Genomic DNA, 15001 nt, shown 5'->3' with positions numbered 1-15001 from the left:
TTAGGGGCCTCTTTTAGGGCTCGATTTCTTCCCGCCTAAGCGGGCTCGGGGGTGGAGAGAGGGGCCGCTGGCTCTCCTCCGCTTCTTGGCGCCTCCTTCTTGCCAGCCCCCGGCCCCCCTGCTCCATCCCCAGCCACTGAAATTCCGAGAGGTTCTCGGGAGGGGAGACCAGAGGTGGCGGGTCGCAGGGGCTCGGGCGAGCAGAGACTGGGCGTCCCGAGGCCTGGAGGCTCTGCTCCGTGCCTCTATTCCCGGACCCGCGCCGGGAGGAGGACCACAGAGAGTGCAGGGCCTGCAGGGCCTCCCTCGAGTCCCCCACCTTTTGGTTGGGAGACCCCCCACCCCGGGGCACGTCCTGCCACCCCGGGGCAGGCGCGGGCGTCGGTGGATCCGGGGATGCTGTGTACTTGGCTCTCCCGGCCTGGAGATGGACCCCGCCTGCCTGACTGCCCGCAGCTCCGGGCTGGGCTGTCTACAGCCGTCCTTCCTCCCGCATAGTCTTCCCGGTGTCGGCCCGGGCCTGGGCACCAGGCTCCTGTTCTCTAAGAGCTGTCTGTTTTGTGGGAAGACGCTGAGACAGACACGTAAACATATAGTGTTGGACACACCTCCACGCACAGTGGATGGCAGATAATAAGATGGGGCATCAGGGAGAACTTCCCGGAGGAAGAGCCGCGTCATTTGAAAATTAAATATGAGAAGGAATTGTGGTGGAGGGTGTGGGTGGAAAGGATAGGAGTTCTGAACAGAGGAAACAGGAAGACAGGCAAGCTGGCATGTGATTGGTGTGTGTATGTGTGTCTGGATGTCTGTTGACAAGCAAATTTATATTCTAAGATTTCAGTCTCCCAGCCATGGCAGAACTCACATTGTAAAATCAACCCTACACCGGAACTGCTGGGTCTGTTGGACAAATTTCATTCAGAATTCACATTTCTGGTGAGGTCTTATCTTGCCTCTTTCACACAGGAGTCCCTGAAAAGCAGTTGGAATTAGAGGATTCTTTTCTGTCTGTCTCATGTTGAAAAGTGCTGCCTGTTCTCTCACTCACATCCCTTCCATGAAGAAACTGGGTGGTATGCAGTTTCCAGCTGGGGATGCTGGGAGGTTGGTGGTACTGTTGGGGTAATGAGGAATCCTGGATGAGGGGCCAATTAGGTGACCAGGGAGATGGTGGGGTCACTGCAGGTGGGCTTTGGGCACTTCGAAAAATCCATGAGATACTCAGATGACTCTGGCCTGGGGGCTAGTGGGTGAGATCCAGATTGGAGCTATGGACTTGGGGGGATTTCCAGCCTCAGTGCAGATTTAAAAATATAAGTGCAAATGGAAGTCAAAAAATGCACAGTGAGTTATACTCATAGACTGTAGGGAGCACCCACATTTAGGGACAGTGTTTAGGCCGGGACTTGATAAGCAGTGACCACTCAATAAATATTTATTGGATAAGTGAAAGTGTGGGAGTGGAGAAGCACAAGAAGGGAAGAACTAGCAGAATGGAGGAGAGAGGAGTATCATGGAAACCTAAGAAGTGGGTGCATTTAAAGGTGGGAGCAGGGACTTCCCTGGTGGTATAAGGTTTATGACTCTGCACTTCCAGAGTAGGGGGTGTGGGTTTGATCCCTGGTAGGGGAACGAAGATCCCACATGCGATGCAGCCAGAAAGTAAAAATAAAATAAAATAAAAGGTGGGAGCAGTTAGTGAATCTGCCTTGAGCTCAGTACTGAAGGGTGGGCAGCCTGGAGGCTACTGCCTCTGTGTTCAGGGCAGTGTCAGCTTAATCACTAGCTAGCTAGGCTTGCTACAGGAGCTTTCTTAGCTCAGTTGCTCAGTCGTGTCTGCCTCTTTGCGACCCCATGGAGTGCAGCTTGCTAGGCTTCCCTGTCCTTCACCACCTCCCCGAGTTTGCTCAAATTCACATCCATTGAGTTGGTGATGCCATCCAACCATCTCATCCTCTGCAGGGTACTAACATCTTTTGAAAGATATTCTTTTATTGAGAATAGACTTCACAGGAACAAACCTTAGAGATGAACAGGACACAGCCCTAAGAGGATTGAAATTGGTTTCTGACCACTAACCAGAGTGAATGGTTGAAATCCCAGGAAGTTACTGACATTGGTAAATAATATGCTAAAGATAAGGTCGTTTAGTTAAACTACTCATCAGTCCATTAAAAAAGGAAATGAGCAAAGGGTCTAATTTAGTCTTTTTGCATGAACCGAAATCTTTTTGTGACTTTATCTGAAAAGAAAGACATCACGAATTCTCTCTGGGCTTTGCAAATCACATTTTGTCAAAGTGCTTAATAGATATGGATATGTTTTTATCTGTTCTGAAAGTCTTTCTAAGAAATCTTGCAGTGGGACAGATTTGGTGGAGAAATTAGACCAGGCTTAATATAATAAGAGGGAGCATGATCATAAAAAGTGCCAGATGTTCTTCCCAGGCAACATTTTAACAGCAGGTTTTAATTCACATAGAACTTTCCCAGGGCTGGGGAAAGGGAGGCTGGGATGATGTCAATGGTTTAATAATTCCCAGGGATCCAGGCCTGGCTGTGCCACTGACCAGATCTGTGACCTGGGAAACATGATTTAACCCATCTGTATAGTGAATTAGACGATTTAGAAGCTGTATGCGTGCATGCTCAGTCATGTCTGACTTTCTGCAACCCCTTGGACTGTAGCCCCTCAGGCTCCTCTGTCCATGGGATTTCCCAGGCAAGAATATTGGAGTGGGTTGCCATTTCCTCCTCCAGGGGATCTTCCTGACCCTGGGTTGGAACCCACGTCTCCTGCATTGGCAGGCTGATTTTTTACCGCTGAGCCACCGGGGAAACCCTTAGAAGCTATGTTCCTATTCTAAAATTTCTTGGGATGATCACACAACTCTGTAAATATGCTAAGAAAAACCATTGAATTATAGACTTTAAGTTGTGAATTGTATAGTATATAAATTATATCTCAAGAAAGTATATAACTAACTATATCTCTATCTTTATATCTAATATATCTCAGTTCTGAAATTGTTAAGTAATTCGCTTAAAGTATTTCAGAGAAAGATAAAGATTATAAAGTGTGCCTTTTATAAATTAGGGAACCAAGACCTTGACAAATTGAGATGATTTTTCTTAATGATAGAAAAGGTGAAATAACTTATAACTTCCTGGTTAAGCGCTCTGGCTTTCTTGATACCTTACCTATCTCTGCAGGAAAAAAAAGTCCCCTTACTTTACAGAGAATGAAGAACTCTAAATCCCAGGGATTATGTATCATTTTGGCAGCACATGGAGACTAAAAGGAAAGAGGAAGAAATCAACTAAAATGAGAAGAGTGCAAGTTGAGCTAATAACAAAATTTAATTAATCCTTTCCTTCAACATTTGGGATTATAACCCAAGTGTCCCAAGATCATAATTAAATACTTCTTTCTCTTGAAAAGGTTTTTTTAGTAGAGAGGTTTACTCTTCTACTGGTAGGGATGCAGTTTGAGTTATTAGAGATAAATAAAAATAGCTTGGGCTTCCCTGGTGGCTCAGATGGTAAAAAATCTGCCTGCAATGCAGGAGACCTGGGTTTGATTCCTGGGTGGGGAAGATTCCCTGAGAAGGGAATGGCAACCCACTCTAGTATTCTTGCCTGGAGAATTACATGGACAGAGGAGCCTTGTGGGCTACAGTCCATGGGGTTGCAAAGAGTCAGACTGAGTGACTAACACACATACACAAATAGCTTAGAAAGGTCATGTGGTTTCTTGTTAAGTGGTGTGCCTGACCAATAAAAATGTAACTCATAATAATTATATGTCGCCACTCATTGATTTGTATTAATTATGTTCACTTCATAGTAATTTTCTTGACAGCATTTTATTTTGGTTGCAGGATGCTTAGGCCACATCTTTGCTTACTGTGACATGGACACTGTTCTAATAGCTGTATTTGTTCCCTTTCTGCACTTCTAGGAGCCTGGTTCCCCATCCCATGAAAGCCTGATTTTATTCTTTCCTCTTGTTCTTCTTGCCCCAAACTAACCAACTAGTGAGGACACAAGAGGGGTGATGACCCTTCATGTTAAATTTCCTTGTTTTACCCTTACGTAGCAGTGTTCTATCACGTGACCCAGAAACACAATAGGGTGTGGGGAGCTCCTAACAAAAGCTTTTTTTTGTTAATTTCCCACTCTTTCCCTTTTGATGCCTGAATCAGAAAAATGATGAGTGGTCCTAAGGGGCCAAGACATTCTCTCTGTAATGACTAAGTGCACAGGCTGGCCATTTATGGGTAAATATAGAGAAGGATATTCTTTGTAAATTATGAGAATCTCTAGGGAGGCGGTGAATGTCTCTTGTTTCATTTTCTCATTAGAGAGAAAGATAAAAATGCACTTTGCAAAGTCCATAATGATTCTTTGTGTTTTATGTAGGTGCATCAGAAAATGTGTTAAGCTGAAACTTGCTTACTCCTTTCCACATAGACTGCTTGATAAATTAATCCTTGGATCTATGTGTTAACCATATATTTTTAACTTGGGATGCTAGAGTAGATGCTGAAACTAAATTGGTTTTAATTTTTTAATCTCTGAAGAATGCAGTATAATTCAAGCATTTCTTACCACTGATGCCTTTTCCCTAAAGTAAATGTAATTTAGGCTATCTCTTAGAATTTCATTAAAAATGCATTTAAAAGCAGAAATTTTTTGTGTGTGTGTATGGATATACTATTTGTTTCAGATTAATTTTTCAACTTTATTAAAAAAATGACTATAAATTATATTTCCCCAAATTAAGTGGGGGGTGTGTGTGTGTGTATGTTATGTATTTGGAGGTTGCTATTGTTGTCATACTTTACCCAGAAAATGAAACTGCCAATAAACAGAACCAATACACGACTTTATTTAACTAAATAATAGGTGAATGTATTCTGGAGATTCTACATCAGCCAAGTGAGAATACCTAGATTTTGGTCTCCTGTGTTGCAGGCAGATTCTTTACCAACTGAGCTATAAGGGAAGCCCTTACTTTTCGCTAGAAACCTGGGAAAGTGTTAAATTGGGGAAAAGAATCTGGAGGAATCCAGTTGGTATTGGGAAGACATTGCTGCAATTCTGTTTGAGTTCTTCTGTGAGATGCCTTTATTATGAGCTCTTCCCTTGCAATTCCCAGGCTCATCCCCACTTGTTATCACCACAGCACCAGCCGCAGTGACCTTCCTGAGCCCAGTGTCCTCCCTTCTGACTTTGTCACTCATCGGGTGGTAGTGTCTTTCTGCCCGGCATTTGGCTAAGTCTTTCTCAAGTACTGACATCACCAGGTGCTTTGCCAGATCAAATCATCCATCAGTGGTAGAAGCTGCTGCTGTTTCAGGCCGGAGAGCGTGGGTACTCCCTACTGATGCACCTGATATCTGAGTCGTACATCCTCATCTCAATCTGTGTTCCTCCTTGCTCTTGGGCAGAGACTGCCTTGTCTGGGTGTTGTGACCTCCAAGTTGCTGAGTCTGAGGGTCACTTCCCCAGCTGACGCTCCGCAGCTTTTGACCCAGCGTACCGTGCTCTGCTTACAAGCCCTTCTACGCTTCTGTGGTTTTCCTCTGGCTTCAATGGCTGTTGCTTCAAATCTCCTTTAATGGCTCCTTCTCGTCCCCCGTGAGCCCTAAATCCTGGAGTGCCCCAGGGCTCTGGCTTGGAATAGCTCCTCTTTTTCTCAACCTTGAACTCTGCCAAGGTGTTTTATCCAGCCTCACGGATTTATAAACGATCTAAACATTGATTACTCTCTAAATTATGTTTCTGGCCTAGATACTCCTCCTGATCACAGACCAATAACAGACTTCTAAGTCTAACTGCCTACAGCATCTCACTTGTTGGATGTTTAAAAGGCTGTCAGACTTAAGATGTTCAAACCTGAACTCTTAATTTTCTCTACCCCAACCTGTTTTTCTGTTGGTGGTTCCTATTTAAGTCAGTTGTACCAACATGTGTTCAGCTGCTCAAGCAAAATAAGACAAAACCAAGATTCATCTTTGATTGCTTTCTTCCTCTCATCCCTAATTCATCAGAAAGTGGTAATAACTCTTGGTTTTATTTTCAAAATACATCCTTCTTCCATTTATCTCTTTCTGGCTCTGCTTCTACTATCCTTCTCTGACTGTCACCTCTTGCCCACATGGTTGCTGGAGCCTCCTCACCAATTTCTAGAACTTTGGAACCTAGCAGCTTCCTACCAGGTACAGTCCATTGATCCACAGTGACCTGAATGCTCTTCTGAAAATGTAGCTCAGACCGTGTCATTCTGTGAATGTAATGGAGACTGCTTACAAGTCTTCAGTGCTTCAGTGACATCCAGCTGTGTTTAGTATAAACCCCAAGCTTCCTCCTCTGGCCTGTGAAGCCTCACATAACCTGGCCTCTCCCTTCCTTCTCCTGCTGCCATTGAGCCACACCGGCCTCTTTGCTCCTTTAATGTGCTAAGGTCTTCTTTCCTTTGGGCCTTTGCCAGAGCTGTTCCCTCAGCCTAGCATGCCTTTCCGCTAGATCTTTGCAAAGTGTTTCCTTATTGTTGTTTAGATCATAGCACAGATTAAAGGCCACTTTGTCAGAAACGTCTTCTTGACCATGCAATTCAAATAGCACATGCCCTCTCTATCACGTTGCGTAACTTTTAAAAAATATTTTTTAAATGATTTATTTATTTATTTTTGGCTGTGCTGGGTCTTTGTTGCTGTGCACGGGTTTTTCTCTAGTTGAGGCCAGCCGGGGCTACTCTCTAGCTGCGATGTATGAGCTTCTCACTGAAGTGGCTTCTCTTGTGGATCACGGGCTCTAGGGTGCTCAGACTTCAGTAGTCGCAGCTCCCAGGCTCTGGAGCACTGACTCAATAGTTGTGGCACAGGGGCTCAGTTGCTCGGAGGCATGTGGGATCCTCCTAGATTAGGGATAGAATCCATGTCTCCTGCGTTGGTAGGCGGATTCTTTACCACTGAGCCACCGGGGAAGCCCACGTTGCTTAACTTAAAACAAAACTGTATCATAAATATTTTGATATTTTGATGACTATATTCAGTACAGATGCTTTCCTTTCTAATCCCATGTATTCTTATTTTAAAAATATATTTAAACTTGGGGGATAATTGCTTTACAATGTTACGTTGGTTTCTGTATGATGTGAATCAGCTAATGGTTTGTCATGGATTTTTTGTTTCTATATGAAATATTGGCCTTTATTTTTTGCACTGTGTCTAATTTCAGTATCAGGTAATACTGCTTTAATAAAATGAATTGGGAAGTGCTCATTCTTCTGTTTTCTGGAAGAAATTACATAAAACTTATGTTAATTCTTTTTTAGACATTTAGTAGAATTTTCCAGTAAAACCATCTGGGCTTGGAGATTTCTCATTTGAGAACTTCATTAGTTTGTGATTTTTTAAGGAATCAATCCATTTCATTTAGGGTTATCAGATTTATGTGTGGAGAATTATACGTAGTATTCTTCTCTTAATCATTATCAGTTCCCTTATTCTATGTGTATAGAGTTGTTTTTTGCTACTGGTAATTCCATACCTTCAGCCTTTTTCTCTATCAGTCTTACTAGAGGTTTGTCAGTTATATTGATCTTTTCAGAGAACCAGGTTGTTATTTCATTTTTTTCTGTTGTTTCGCTTTTTCAATTTCATTGATTTCTGCTCTTGTTTTATTATTTCCTTCCTTTTACTTGCTTGGATTTATTTTGTTCTTTTTATAGATTCTTAAGGGAAGCAGATTATTGATTGGAGACCTTTTTTCTAACGTATGCAGTGAGTGCTATGTATTTTCCTCTCAGCACTGGTTTAGTTGCATTTCACTCTTTTTGATGTATTTTATTCATTTGATGTATGAACATATATATATGTATATGTGTGTGTGTTGCATCTTCTTGTTGGATTGATCCTTTTATCATTCTGTTATGCCCTTACTTATCTCCTTTTACAGTCTCTGCTTTAAATCTATTTTGAAGTCCCTTTTCTTTTTTGTGTGTTTGTGTTCATTATAGATTTTGTTATCCTGAGGTTTATATATGTGATGTGAAAATCACTCAGTTGTGTCTGACTCTTTGCAACTCCATGGATTATACAGTTCATGGAATGTAGTCCATGGAATTCTCCAGGCAAGAATACTGGAGTGGGTAGCTGTTCCCTTCTCCAGGGGATCTTCCCAACCCAGGATCGAACCCAGGTCTCCCACATTGCAGGCGGATTCTTTACCAGCTGAAATTTATATATAACAGCGTATATATACATGATTAAGTTGATAACCTCTTAAGCTTGCATGCATTTTAACAATCTTGCATTTCCCCCTCACTTCGCATTTAATAATTTTGACTTGTATTTATATCTTTTTAACATTTACCTACTTTGTGTGGATATTTTGTCATTGTTCAGTTGTTCAGTCATGTCCAACTCTCTGCAACCCCACAGACTACAGCACACCAGGTTCCCCTGTCCTTCACTATCTCCTGGAGTTTGCTCAAACTCATGTCCATTGAGTTGGCTCTTTGCATCAGGTGGCCAAAGTATTGGAGCTTCAGCTTCAGCATCAGTCCTTCCAATGAATATTCAGGGTTGATTTCCTTTAGGATGGACTGGTTTGATCTCCTTGCAGTCCAAAGGACTCTCTCAAGAGTCTTCTCTAGCACCACAGTTCAAAAGCATCAATTCTTCAGTGCTCAGCCTTCTTTATGGTCCAACTCTCACATATGTACATGACTACTAGAAAAATCATAGCTTTGACTATATGGACCTTAGTTGGCAATATGAAATCTTTGCTTTCTAATATGCAGAGTACATCATGAGAAACTCTGGGCTGGAAGAAGCACAAGTTGGAATCAAGATTGCCGGGAGAAATATCAATAACCTCAGATATGCAGATGATACCACCCTTATGGCAGAAAGTGAAGAGGAACTAAAAAGCCTCTTGATGAAGGTGAAAGAGGAGAGTGAAAAAGTTGGCTTAAAGCTCAACATTCAGAAAACTAAGATCATGGCATGCAGTCCCATCACTTCATGAGAAATAGATGGGGAAACAGTGGAAACAGTGTCAGACTTTATTTTTTTTGGCTCCAGAATCACTGCAAATGGTGACTGCAGCCATGAAATTAAAAGATGCTTACTTCTTGGAAGAAAAGTTATGACCAACCTAGATAGCATATTCAAAAGCAGAGACATTACTTTGCCAACAAAGGTCCGTCTAGTCAAGGCTATGGTTTTTCCAGTGGTCATGTATGGATGTGAGAGTTGGACAATGAAGAAACCTGAGCGCCAAAGAATTGATGCTTTTGAACTGTGGTGTTGGAGAAGACTCCTGAGAGTCCCCTGGACTGCAAGGAGATCCTGGGTGTTCTTTGGAAGGAATGATGCTAAAGCTGAAACTCCAGTACTTTGGCCACCTCATGCAAAGAGTTGACTCATTGGAAAAGACTCTGATGCTGGGAGGGATTGGGGGCAGGAGGAGAAGGGGATGACAGAGGATGAGATGGCTGGATGGCATCACCGACTCGATGGACGTGAGTTTGAGTGAACTCCGGGAGTTGGTGATGGACAGGGAGGCCTGGCGTGCTGCGATTCATGGGGTTGCAAAGAGTCGGACATGACTGAGCGACTGAACTGAACTGAACTGAGGTTCATCATAGCTTTTCTTCCAAGGAGCAAGTATCTTTTAATTTCATGGCAGAAGTCACCATTTGTAGTGATTTTGGGGCCTAAGAAAACAAAGTCTATCACTGTTTCCATTACTCCTAGGGTAGAATCTCTGCAATTGTAATTATCCTCCCATTTGTGGATGTCTAGCTGGGGATATGATCTTGACTACACCATGTCTCTGCCCCTTCTACTTCTCCCACTGTGGTTCCTTCTTTACATCTTTTCTTGTGGAAAACTTTTTGCTAGTCTGTGGGTCATTCTTATCCACGGTTGCTCTGTAAATAGTTATAATTTTGGTGTACCCACGGTAGGTGGGCTCAGGGTCATCCTACTCCACCATCTTGGCCATACCCTCATGATGGCAGAATTTTTTAAATAGAACCTCAGGCCTCTCAGTATTATTTTATGAGACTCTAGATCTTATTTAAATTGTCTGTTTTTATTTGCTTTCTTTTCTGCTGCTCTGGCAGGGGAAGGTGGTGGCATTGCTTTTTTACTTCCAAGTGGGGGTTAGTATCCAGGCTTCTCATTTAGACTATTGGCATTTGGGGTTCGTGCCTCCTTACTGCTGTGTGGGAGTGGCCTTTCTGGTACCTCACTAAGCTTCTGCTGATACCCCTCTGGCTGAGATGGAAACAGCCTTGTTGCTGTTTCCCATGTGGCCTGAAGTCACACCCATGGGAGGGGTGGCCTCATTACTGCTGGGTGGTAGTAGAAGTCCTGACTTCCTACAAGGCCTTCTCTGGCCTCCTCACCCAGAAGAAGGGTGAGTGGGCTCCTTAGTACTGCTGTGGAAGTGGAGGTCCAGGCTCCCCGACATGGTCTCAACTGACACTGAAGGGGTGGGAGGAGCCGGGTGGAACTTGTTATCGCCTGGCAGGGACTCCCTACTTGGCTTTCTCTGGCACCACCCAGGGAAAGAGAGAATTGGGGGGTGCTGGGTCATCTTGTAATTATGTGGCAAAGATGCAAGTTCCTGCATTCCACTCATGCTTTACAGTGCCAGTGGGGATGGGGTCACAGTTCTTTCTATGGTGTTTGGGGTTAAGCTGGAGTGGAGTGTGTGCATGCTCAGTTGCTCAGTCATGTCCAACTCTTTGCGCCCCTTTGGACTGTAGCCTTCCAGGCTCCTCTGTCCATGGGATTTCCCGGGCAAGAATACTGGAGTGGGTTTTTATTTCTTTATCCAGAGCATCTTCCCAACCCAGGGATCAAATCCATGTCTCCTGTATTGCAGGAGGATTCTCTAACTGCTGAGCCACCGGGGATGTGGGTATTATCTAGTAATTTCTAATAGTTTAGATATTGTTTAATAATTTCTGTGTTGCTAGACTGCCCCTTGCCTGGTCCCTTGACTAGAGACAGGAGGCCTTTATTGAGTTTATTTGTCTGTTTTCCTGTGTCTGTCTGTATTTCTAGACTGCCGCTTCTTCAGCTCCAAGTCTTGGATTATGAAGGAAAGAGAAAACGGAAGCTCACTACTGTGTCATCTCTTGGGCCCTGGGGTGCCTACTCAGTGTATCTCCTTTTCTCCACCTGCTTGGGCCTTCCTGGGTTTGTGTTATATATAATGCCAAGCATTTTGGTTGTAATTAGTGAGAGGAATAGAGGAAGTGTATCTATTCCATCTTCCCTGAAGCAGAAGTCCTTTGAGTTACCCAAAGCAAATCCCTTAGAGGGTCTGACTGTCTGTCGTTTCTTGCCCAGTTTGTCCCTTGTGGAATGCTGTCTTTTGAACACTACTGGAACCATCCGCTAATATTGGATGAACATTCAGCAGGTTTTGAGGATTGGAACCTGGATAATCTGCTTCTGTTGAACTCCAACCTATTGTTGGCCTGGATGCTCTTGATCTTGGGGGGAGGGGGAGAAATGTTCAAAATCCAGATTTTTAAAAAAGGAAATTTCCTACTTTTGAAATATTGGCAATTCATTTAAATTTTAAAAGAGCTGTGCGGGGCCAGAAGAAGCGTGTGTGATGAATTAACGTGGTGCACCACCAAACAGTCAACTGGCACACATGGTTTATCTGCAGGTTAACTTCTCCTCAAGCTTGAATAGTAGAAGGATAATTCCCGGTCACTTGTGGTGTGGCCAGGAACTTGCTTAGGAGATGAATATGGTCTCTGTAGAGACAGCTCTTGGCTTTTTGTCCTGGACGTTTCCTGGAAACCTTGTTGGAAGGCAGATTGGATGGAACCAAGCTGACTGTTTGCCCATGTGCTATTGTGTTAGACTCTTTGATGGAACTTGGCTGGCTTGATGTGGGAACTGTGGAATGATCAGGCGTGAGGGCAGAGAGCTGTCGAGTCCTGATACGAATTCGTCAGTGCTGAGCAGACAGAGCAGCAGAAGGCAGGCTATGAAGTGAGTGGGCAGCCTCATATGACTGTGAGAACGCTGGCAAGAAACAAGGGGGAGCAAGCGCTTTGCTTTTAGTGACCTACCTGGGACTAATCTGTGAAGAGGATGTAAGAATAGATGGTTTCTAGAATACTCTAAGGCAGATAGGACCCCTTCCCTGATGTTCTCATTGAAACTTGGCATCTCATAAGTCAAAGTTATGTATCTTAAGATTTTGATTAATTTTATGTATTGGGTTAGCCAAAAAATTCATTTGAGTTTTTCTGTATGATGTCCCTGAACAAAGTTTTTGGCCAACCTAATAACTTGTTAAATTTGTTTAACAAAATTAACCAATATCCTTGAATTTTATTTATCTTGGATCCCTGCTATTCAAATTGACATCTTAGATCAAGCACTTTTTCCAAGAAAAGACAAGAGTTTTTGTCTAAACCTTGTGGTCATATCTAGGGCTGAGTTCTCAGTATGATGGAATGATATTCAGGACTAGGTGCAATGTTGGCAGTTAGCATGTAATGTAGAAACTTCAGAGTGAAACAACTTATACAGTGCCCTAATTTGGCCATAAATAGCAAAGACTTGGGGCTTCCCTGGTGGCTCAGCAGTAAAGAATCTGCTTGCAATGCAGAAGACCCGGGTTCGATCCCTGGGTTGGGAAGATCCCCTGGAAAAGGAAATGACAACCCACTCCAGTATCCTTGCCTAGAGAATCCCATGGACAGAGGAGCCTGGTGGGCTATAGTCCATGGGGTCGCACAGAGTCAAACCCGACTAAAGAGACTGAGCAGCAACAGCAGTGAAGACTTAGACACTTGAAAGCTCAAGGCCAGCAATTCACTTTTATTTCTTTTGATTTTCAGCAGTGGATTTCTTTCCTGGGAAACAGTGAATGGAGGCTCAGATTTATTTTGAAGGAGTAGCAGTGGGTATGGTGCTTCCCTGGTGGCATGGATGGTAAACAGTCTGCCTGCAGTGCAGGAGTTGCAGGAGGCACAGGAGACGCAGGTTCGATCCCTGGGTGGGGAAGATCTCCTGGAGGAGGATATAGCAATCCACTCCAGTATTCTTTTTATATATATATATATATATATATATATATATATTTGAAAAGTGTCCTGAGAAGGCAATGGCAACCCACTCCTGTACTCTTGCCTGGAAAATCCCATGGACGGAGGAGCCTGGTAGGCTGCAGTCCATGGGGTCACGAAGAGTTGGACACGACTGAAGCGACTTAGCAGCAGTAGCAGTTGATAAGTGTCTTTATTTTTATTTATTTATTTCTAATGGAAGGATAATTGCTTTACACTATTGCATTGGTTTCTACCATACATCAACATGAATCAGCCATAGGTATACATATAGCCTCCACTTTTTTTTTTAAGTAATTAATTTATTTTCAGTATTCTTGCCTGAAAAATTCCATGGACAGAGGAGCCTGGTGGACTGCAATCCAGGGGTTCGCAAAGAGGCAGACATGAGTGAGCATACACACACAGGATGCACATATGTGGCAAAATTCTGATGTGGAAGCCAGCTTGGATCCTCCAAACCGAACTGCCTGTCACTGCGTTTTGGGTATAATGATTTGTGTATCGATAAATTTTGGCTTCAGTCTGTCACTCTCAGTTCCTCCCTTAATTTCAGCCTGGCATCTATGGTTCTTTTCAAATCTATTTGCAAGTGATGTGCAAAGTCCTTGAATACGGTTGAACCTCCAGAGAGGACAGTCTTCTTGTAGAGAAGACGTCTGACATCAGTAGGACAATTGTCAATGCCTTCATCTACAACTTCTGAGATAAGTTGAGTAAAGCCTGAATTAGCACACTCTAGATGAAAAGAAAATTTAGGCCCTAAGACTCCCTCAGTAACCAACACCTGGACTTCTCTAGTGGTCAAGTGGTTAAGAATCTGCCTACCAATGCAGGGGACATGGGTTTGATCCCTGGTCCGGGAAGATTCCATAAGCTGTGAGGCAGCTAAGCCTGAGTGCCACAATTACTGAAGCCCATTCGCCTGGAGCCCATGCTCCGCAACAAGGGAAGCCACCATAATGAGAAGCCTGCACACCACAACTAGATTGTAGCCCCTGCTCTCTGCAACTAGAGAAAAGAACCTGTTCAGCAATGAAGAAGACCCAGTGTAGCCAATAAATAAATAAAATACAAATTAAAAAATTGCTGTGTAATGAGATATCCAAAAGGTTAAACAAAACAAAAGCAACACCAATGGAAAATTCTTTCTTTGAGATAGCATTGATTCTAGTATACTGTTTAATTCACTTTGATCCATCTGTTCATACTTATTAAGTTCTTTTACTAAAGCTGGGCAGGCGTAGCTATAGTGTTCTTTGAAGTTTCCCAGGATTGCTCTGAGGGATTCCTCTGTCTCCATCTCCCAGCAATTGCTGAATAACATATGTTCTATTTCATCTTGTGTTTGGAATGTGTGCTTAATATAGCTGACAATCACATGCCCTTCAGTCACAGGGATGACCTGAGTGATACTGATTCCACTGTCTGGTATTGTACCAATAGACAGACCGTTCTCCTGCTTGTCTTGAGGTCTAGTATGTAGATTAGGCGAGAATGGCCTGCCCAGAAATGTACAAGCCTAGAACATTATTTCAGCAGTGTATTCCCTGTTGTCTGGAGTATTCAGTGGAGATTCAATCCAAAAAAAATGGTCTTCAGGTTCTGCTCTTAAAGATCATTTGATCCATAAAGCTTTCCATCAAGTACCAGTCTTTAACTATGCCATGGCAGATTGGCCATTTTTTAAATATTTATTTTTATCTATTTATTTACTTGGCCATACCAGGTCTTAGTTGCGGCACTTGAGATCTTTAGTTGTGGCCTGTGGGATTTTTTTTAGTTGCAGAATGTGGGGTCTAGTTCCCTGACCAGGGATCGAACTTGGGCCCCCTGTGTTGGGAGCACAGAGTCTTAGCTACCGTACCACCAGGGA

At 43.3% G+C, this 15001-nt stretch overlaps 1 protein-coding gene and 1 pseudogene across 12 annotated transcripts in view; one reads left to right on the top strand and one right to left on the bottom strand.

Annotated features, from left to right (window-relative positions):
* SH3GL3 (SH3 domain containing GRB2 like 3, endophilin A3) overlaps nt 1-15001 on the top strand; it is a 117002-nt gene that overhangs the window by 426 nt on the left and 101575 nt on the right. The window lies entirely within an intron of this gene.
* On the bottom strand, nt 14-14810 carry LOC109575103 (actin-related protein 3-like; annotated as a pseudogene).

Source organism: Bos indicus, chromosome 21 (genome assembly GCF_029378745.1).
Source record: "Bos indicus isolate NIAB-ARS_2022 breed Sahiwal x Tharparkar chromosome 21, NIAB-ARS_B.indTharparkar_mat_pri_1.0, whole genome shotgun sequence".
Lineage (NCBI taxonomy): Eukaryota > Metazoa > Chordata > Mammalia > Artiodactyla > Bovidae > Bos > Bos indicus.
This window is presented reverse-complemented; position numbering and strand designations above follow the sequence as displayed.